We start from the raw sequence: 7,892 nt of genomic DNA, 5'->3' as shown, positions 1-7,892 counted from the left end.
TAGGAGCAATTATCACAGGAGCTGAAACCAATTTCTGTTTTAACAATTCAAATGCATGAAAACATTCAACATCAAAATTAAAGGGTGTATCCTTGTTGAGCAGATTGCTGAATGGTTTGGCAATTCTGGAGAAATCTTTGATGAATCGTCTATAGAACCCAACATGGCCTAGAAAACTCCTGATACCCTTCACATTTTTGGGTGGTGGCATCTTTTCAATGATCTCCACTTTAGCTTTGTCGACTTTGATACCTTTAGCAGAGATTTTATGGCCCAACACCACACCTTCAGTTACCATAAAATGGCACTTTTCCCAGTTCAAAACCAGATTAATATCAACACACCGCTTCAGTACGGTGTTTAAGTTTTCTAGGCATTGATCAAATGAAGCCCCAAATACAGAGAAGTCATCAATAAAGACTTCTATGCATTTTTCCACCAAGTTCGAGAAAATTGCAAGCATGCATCGTTGAAAAGTTGCTGGTGCGTTACACAATCCAAACGGCATTTTCCTGTAAGCAAACACACCAAAGGGACAAGTAAAAGCAATTTTTTCTTGGTCTTCTAGATCCACTGCAATTTGATTATAACCAGAATATCCATCCAGAAAACAATAGAATGCTTTCCCTGCTAACCTTTCTAGCATTTGATCCATGAAAGGTAAAGGAAAATGATCTTTCCTAGTAGCCTGATTTAATTTTCTATAATCTATACACATTCTCCAACCTGTGACTGTTCTAGTAGGAATTAGTTCATTTTTATCATTACAAATAACAGTCATACCTCCCTTTTTTGGAACTACCTGGACCGGGCTGACCCAGGCACTGTCGGAGATTGGATAGATCATACCTGCATCAAGTAACTTCATTACTTCTTTCTTGACCACCTCTTTCATGGTTGGATTCAATCGCCGTTGAGGCTGTGCTACAGGCTTGTAATCTTGCTCCATGTGAATTTTGTGCATACAGTAGGATGGACTAATTCCTTTAAGATCAGATAAAGTCCAACCTATTGCACCCTTATTGGCCTTAAGAACTGAAATAAGCTTTTCCTCTTCAGAAGCCGTTAAAGCACTACTGATCACCACTGGTTTGTTACCTCCATCTGCAAGAAAAACATATTTTAAATGAGGAGGTAATACCTTTAGCTCCAGCTTCTGACTTTCAGTTCTATTTTCTTGCTGCAATTTCTCAAGTTGTATATCATTTGATGCAATTTCTTTTGCTGAATTTAGATGTGTCATGTATTCATCAACTTTCTTTTCTTCATCTTCCTCCAGATCGTCACAAGCACCAATCAAAGCTTTTTCTAATGGGCTTACCTTTGTCAATTGCTTCTTGGATGACAGAAAAATTTCATCTATCACATCCATCCTGAAGCATTTTTGCTTGTCCTTCGGGTGCTGCATTGCTTCAAATACATTAAAGTTGACTTCATCATCTTGCACCCTGGCCTTCAATTTACCATCATCAACGTCAATAATGACCTTGGCCGTCTTCATGAAAGGTCGTCCCAGTATTAGAGGAACTTCAGTGTCTTCCTCAATATGCATTACTACAAAATCAACTAGGAACATGAATTTGTCAACCTTAACTAAGACATCCTCTGCCACACTATAGGGATACTTCATGGATCTGTCAGCTAGTTGTAATGTCATCCGTGTAGGCCTCACTTCCAGATCTCCTATTCTCCTTAGTATAGACAAAGGCATCAAATTTATACTAGCACCCAGATCAAGCAATGCTTTTCCCACTGGTAATGTTCCGATTGTAATTGGAATAGTGAAGCTCCCAGGGTCTTTGGATTTCTGAGGTAATGATTTCTGAATTATAGCACTGCACCCTGCTTCAAGCTCCACCGTCTCTTCAGAAAATCTTCTCTTTTTTGTTAGGAGCTCTTTCATGAATTTTGCATATGTCGGCATCTGCTCCATAGCTTCCACAAAAGGGATGTTAATCTGCAGTCGCTTGAAAATGTCCATGAATCTTGCAAACTGCCTTTCCTTGTCTTTTTTGGAGGGATTTTGAGGGTATGGTAGGCTCTTCAACTGAGGTACCTGTTTCTCACCCTTCTCCCTCTTTTTCTCCTCACCTTTATTTTTTTCTTCTTTTTCTTCTCTTTTATTTACAAACTATCTTTTATTTTGTTCTTCCTCTCCCTCACACTCATTTTTTTCATTCTTTCTCTCTTTTTCCTCCAACACCTCCTCCTCTACACCCAGGTTGTCTCCAATCCCTCTTCCTACAACTTTACCACTTCGGGTGGTAATAGATTTACAATGCTCCTTGGGATTAGTTTGTGTGTTGGCTGAAAATTGACATGCTTACTGATCTGATAATTATTTTGCCAACTGACCAACCTGTGTTTCAAGATTCCTGATTGAAGCTTCTATATTTTTCTGATTAGTCAAAGAAGCTTGAATAAACTTTTCTAAAGTATCCTCCAGTTTAGTTGTTCTGTCATGCACAGAAGGATAATGTTGTTGCTGTTGTTGATAAGGAGGTTGTCTGTTTGAAGGACCAGCATCTTGCTTCCATCCAAAATTTTGATTTGGATTGTTTCTCCACCCCTGTGAAATGTTGTTATTATTGGAGAAATTTCCTGGTCTTCCTTGGTTGCTCACATATTGAACTTCTCCTTGTGAGCTACTCTAATAAGAACAATGACCATTTGGATGATCGTCTCCACAAAAGTCACATCTCATGGGTTGTTGACTGGGAGAGGATTGCACAACTTGTAACTGCTCTGGTAATTTAGACATCTGCTTCGTCAGTGCTTCAATATGTTGAGTCAGAATTTTATTCTGAGCTAAGATCACATCTGTAGTACTAAGATCAAGCACTCCTTTCCTCTGAACAGTTTGCCTATTATGCTGAGCTTGATGATCTGTGGATACTAATGCCTCAATGATTCTTGTTGCTTGCTCCGCATCTACACTCATCATTGTTCCACCTGTTGCTGCATCTAATATCATTTTGGTGTCAAGCCTCAGACCATTGCAGAATATGTCCAGCTGAGCAATATCTTCAAATCCATGATTTGGGCATTTCCTCAATAAGGAATTGAACCGCTCCCAAGCTTCACAAAATGGCTCATCTGGTCCTTGCCTAAACGTTGAAATATCAGCTTTGGCTTTGATGTAGCGAGATGGTGGAAAGAATCTGTTCAAGAATTTCTCCTCAACATCCTTCCAACTGTTCAAACTTTGATTTGGATGTGACTTAAGCCATTCCTTTGCTTTACCTGCCAAAGAAAAAGGAAACAAACGCATGTATACATGCTCAAGATCTCCTTCTTGAAAGCCCATGGTTCCTATCAATTCATAGAATGTAGAAAGATGAGTATATGGATCTTCTATCCATTCCAGTGAATTGATGAGAACTGATTAAGCTGAGGAAGGCTGGCTTCATCTCCAAAGTTTTGGTGGTGGGTGGTATTGCTATGCTAGAAAAATATCTTGGCCCTTGTTGCATAGCATAGTCTCCAAGTGTCTTTCTGGCTGGAGTTAGTCTTTAATTCTCCATGTTTTCTGATTGAGGTGTGATGGAAGTACTGGAAGATTCTTCCCTTGTCTTTCCTTGCTTCTTTTTGCTTTTTCCTCTGTTCCTTCTAGCTGTCTTTTCTATCTCTGGGTCAAATGCTAATCGATCTTCAGGAACCTGACCTCTTAAGAACATAAATCAAACAGCTCAAGCAAGGATTAGTACAAAGGGAAAATTTAATCAGCTATCTAGTAAAGAAAAATATACACAAAGCTGGATGAGATAACTAGAAATTTCAAAAGAACACCGTTCCCCGGCAACGGCGCCAAAAATACTTGTTGGTCTCTTGGCAAGCGTACCAAAAGTCAACTGTAGTATAATGATTTTTTTTTGTAAGAGTGTCGAACCCATGAGGAACAGAGTCAGTGGAAATTAATAATTATCTCAATCAACATATGTACAAAGATTTTAATTTGACTTGACATTAACTATTGCATAAAATGATTACAATAAAAGCGGAAAAGTTTAGAAAAATAGAGTAAAAGAAACTGGGATTGAATTTCATCTATCTCCCTTGTCTGTAATCTGGATGAATATAATATATAACATATGAAAATACCAATATTGATGCACACTCAAAAATCATTTATACCGATCCCACGCGTATAAAATTCATAAGATCAGTTCCCTGAATATTGATTCCTCACATATTCAACAAACTATCCAGCATTACGGTCAAGTGTTAAAAGCAATTGATATATTGAGATCTATTCCTAGTATCACAGTATATCAAGTATCATTGTTCAAATTAGATTTTCAAAAATACCTTCCGGTCAGATCTAAAAATCAAAATCAAAACATCTATTGATCAGATAAAAGTAAACATTAAGAGCAGAACAATAATACCAATACTGAGTAAAACAGAAATGCTATATATAAATATCACCAGATTACATCCAAGTTCGAGTAGATTACATTCAATCCCAAGGGAGAAGATTAGCCACTCATGGTAGCTATCAAATCCTAAGAACTAAAGAAGAAGAAGAAGAAATATGATCTGTGTTATGCTCTTGGTAGCAGCTCTGCAGCACGGATGCACTCCTCTTCCAAAATCTCCAGCTGATCTGCAGTTCTAAACCTCCAAAATATATATACAGCCCGAACTCTCGCTTGGGCTATTGAATCTCGCTTGGGTGAGATAGAGTACTTCAGCATGAAGGAAGGGTCTCGCTTGGGCCACTCATTCTCGCTTAGGCGAGATAGAGTTCTTCAGGTTGAAGGAAGGTCTCGCTTGGGCGACCATGTTCTTGCTTAGGCGAGAATTGAAAAACTAGGCATGGCTTCTTCACGAAATCTCGCTTAAGCGAGATCAAGCTCGCTTGAGCGAGAAAGGCGACAAGTGTCTTGCTTAGGCGAGAAGACTTTAACTTTTGGGCGAGCCTGTCCTAGCTTGAGCGAAACACCTTAATTCTGAGCGACCTGTAGCAGATTTTCCTCCTTTTCTTCTCTATTTCTTGCTTTCTCCTTCACTCTTCTTGAGTTCTCTTTAATCTTTCCTGAAAAACACACAAAATAGGATCAAATGATTTCTTTAATTCAAAACTTGGAAGCATGTGATTGAAACTTAGATTTAGGGAGAATCAACATGAAATGAACACAAATTTAAAGCATAAGTGCCAGAGTTTGTTATGAATCTTTATTGAATTTTGGCACTTATCACATATCTCTTCGAATCAAAGGATATTACTTCGTTGGAGATCATATCTCCTAAGAATAAGAGTAAGAAAACAACCAATTCACTCTTGAGATTATGTCCCAACCTTGTAAAGGAAAAAGTTCGAATTGGCTTCGAATTTAAACACTATGATCACCGCGAATGCACCACACACCCGAGCGAGTCTCCACTTGGTCACAATTGTAGCGAAACCACCATCTTAACCTCAGTCCTTTCCTAAAGGCGACCATGATTCCTGTACCATACTGGCGACATCAAGGAGTACACGATTCCAAGAAAATTGGCTCTTAGTCTAAGCATCACTTCGTAAGGTGCATCTCTGTATGAGATTTATTCGTGCTAACTGATGAAGGATTATCTTGTTTCTTTTTAAGATTATTGAATATGGTGTGAGTTGATTAATAAAGCTAAGTGAAATCCCCACTGGACATTAAGATAGCAAGCTATCTAGATGTGAAGGTTCCTTTCACAAAGCTCAAAAGAAGAAGATGATGGATTGATTCAAAATGAAAAGGAAATGGAAAGCACATAAATCATAGAAAACCAAGAACAATTAAAGGAAGAAGAAAACATAAAATGGAAAGGGAAGAAATGGTAAAAATGTGAGAAGCACGCCACTACAAGGTTAGGCTAGAAGCCATGGCAACCTTGAAGATGAGTGGATGTGTGCCGCCACTTGCTATGCAAGATAAGGCTTAAAAGTATTCACTCCCTAGGGAGGAAACTCTCACAAATGGTTGAGACCCAAGAGTGTTTTTACTACAAAATGTTCAACCCTTTTACATGTCTAGGAGCACCCCTTATATAGAAGAGTTTAGGGGTCTCTAAGCAAATAAAAGATACCTAAGGATGTCTCTACAAAAACCTAACCCTAGCTTCTAGAAACTAGGTCAAATAAGGTTACAAAAATGAGAGACAAAAGAGCTAAGTATGGTGTGTGCAAGGCTAATTTCGTTCTAGCACAAAAGGAGACAAAGAATGTGTCTCATATGTCTCCAAAAAGTGGTTAAAGTGTGCTAAAAACAAAGGAGACCAAAGGTACATAGGTACACTTGCTTCATGCCTTTTACTTTATACTTTATGCCTTTGCTTTACTCTCTCCTCCACATCATTTATGCTCCCCAATCACCATGCGCCACCTAGCATTGCTTTCTTACTCCTAATTAACCTACAAAGCAAATAAACATAGATTAGCATGTTGGCTTAAGTCAAGTCAACTATAGTCAACAAGTCAAACCTAGTCAAAGGTCAACAAGTCAACTAAAGTTGATTCAACTAAGTCAACTTAGGGAATCAAAAATAACAAACATAAATGAAAGGGATGAAGGATTAGTGAACTTCCTTTCTAAACATGCTTAGTCTTCTTAAGCATGTGCCTTCATCCTTGGTTGGGGTCAATCCTTCATCATCCTCCCCTTCTTGGAGAGAATTTGGCCACAAATTCTTTAAGCCTTTGTAGATGGAGCTTGACTTGATTTGGGGGAGGTTTTGTGCCTCCCTTTTATGAGCTCTTGTTCCATCTTTTCTAAGGGTACTACCCCTAGCTTTGGTTAGGCCATCCCTCTTTTCTATACCATTAGTCTTCTCATGCTTGCGCATTGGGTCTTCCTTTTGAGCCTTGCAAGAGAAGAAATAATGGTGATGTCCATCTTGCTTTGAAAATATTTTTTTAGAGGCAAGTAACACTTTGGAGGTAACTTGCTCTTTTTCTTTTTCATCTTTTCTCTTATCTTTCACTTTATTTTGGTCCTCATTTGCTTGATTGGGTGAGAGTGGTAGGAGTGTGAACTTCTTGCCTTGGAAGGAGAAAGCATAGGTGTTAGCATGGCCATCATAAAAGACTTTTCTATCAAATTGCCATGGCCTACCTAACAAAATATGAGTTTCTTCCATAGGCACAACATCACATAACACCTCATCTTTAAAATTTCCAATTGAAAAGTTAATGAGGACTTGTTGAGTTACTTTAATGTCTTCTTTCTTAAGCCATGATAGCTTGTAGGGCTTGGCATGAGGGATAGTTTTCAAGCCAAGCTTGTCCACAACCCTTGTGCTAGCCACATTTACACAACTTCCATTATCTATGAGGAGGGGACATAGTTTGTCTTTGATATGACACCTTGAATGAAAAAGGTTTTGTCTTTGAGAAGGGTCAAGTTCCTTGGAAACTTGTCTTAGTTGGTGCCTTATCATTAACAATCTACCTTCAAGGGGTTTAATCCTTTCACTTGAAGAAGAAGTGTGGGAAGAAGTACTTTTGGGGGAAGGGCGAAAAGAATGTTCACTCTCTACTTCTTTTTTAAGGTTTAAGGCCATGGTTCTTTTGGTGGGACAATTTGAAGCTATGTGCCCATATCCCAAACACTTAAAACATTTTATAGAACTTTTCCTTGTACCTTGAGAAGAATTAGGAGTTTCATTAGAAGGCCTAGACGAATTAGTCCTAGGAAGTGGGTCTTTGGAACTCTTGAGTGGTGATTTATCATGTTTTCTTTCTTTATCTTTCCAAGTACTAGAATAGTAGTCATTGTATGAACCACTCCTCTTGGCCTCTTTTTTCTTTTGCAATTGAGTTTCAACTTTGATGGCCAAATGTAAAACTTTGTGAAGAGAGGAGTACTCATATAACTCTACTAAATCTTGTATGTCCCTCCTTAACCCACTCACAAATCTAG

The 7,892-nt window shown here is 38.5% G+C and overlaps 1 non-coding gene across 1 annotated transcript; it reads left to right on the top strand.

The window, feature by feature from the left end:
• The first annotated feature begins 3,029 nt into the window (after window positions 1–3,029).
• LOC114167970 lies at window positions 3,030–3,136 on the top strand. The gene has a single exon (XR_003600569.1). It is a non-coding gene; the product is annotated as a small nucleolar RNA R71 (small nucleolar RNA).
• The last annotated feature ends 4,756 nt before the right edge of the window (window positions 3,137–7,892 follow it).

The sequence above is a fragment of the Vigna unguiculata genome, chromosome 10 (assembly GCF_004118075.2).
Source record: "Vigna unguiculata cultivar IT97K-499-35 chromosome 10, ASM411807v1, whole genome shotgun sequence".
NCBI lineage: Eukaryota > Viridiplantae > Streptophyta > Magnoliopsida > Fabales > Fabaceae > Vigna > Vigna unguiculata.
The sequence above is the reverse complement of the archived record's forward strand: the minus strand, read 5'-3'. Positions and strand labels throughout refer to the sequence as shown.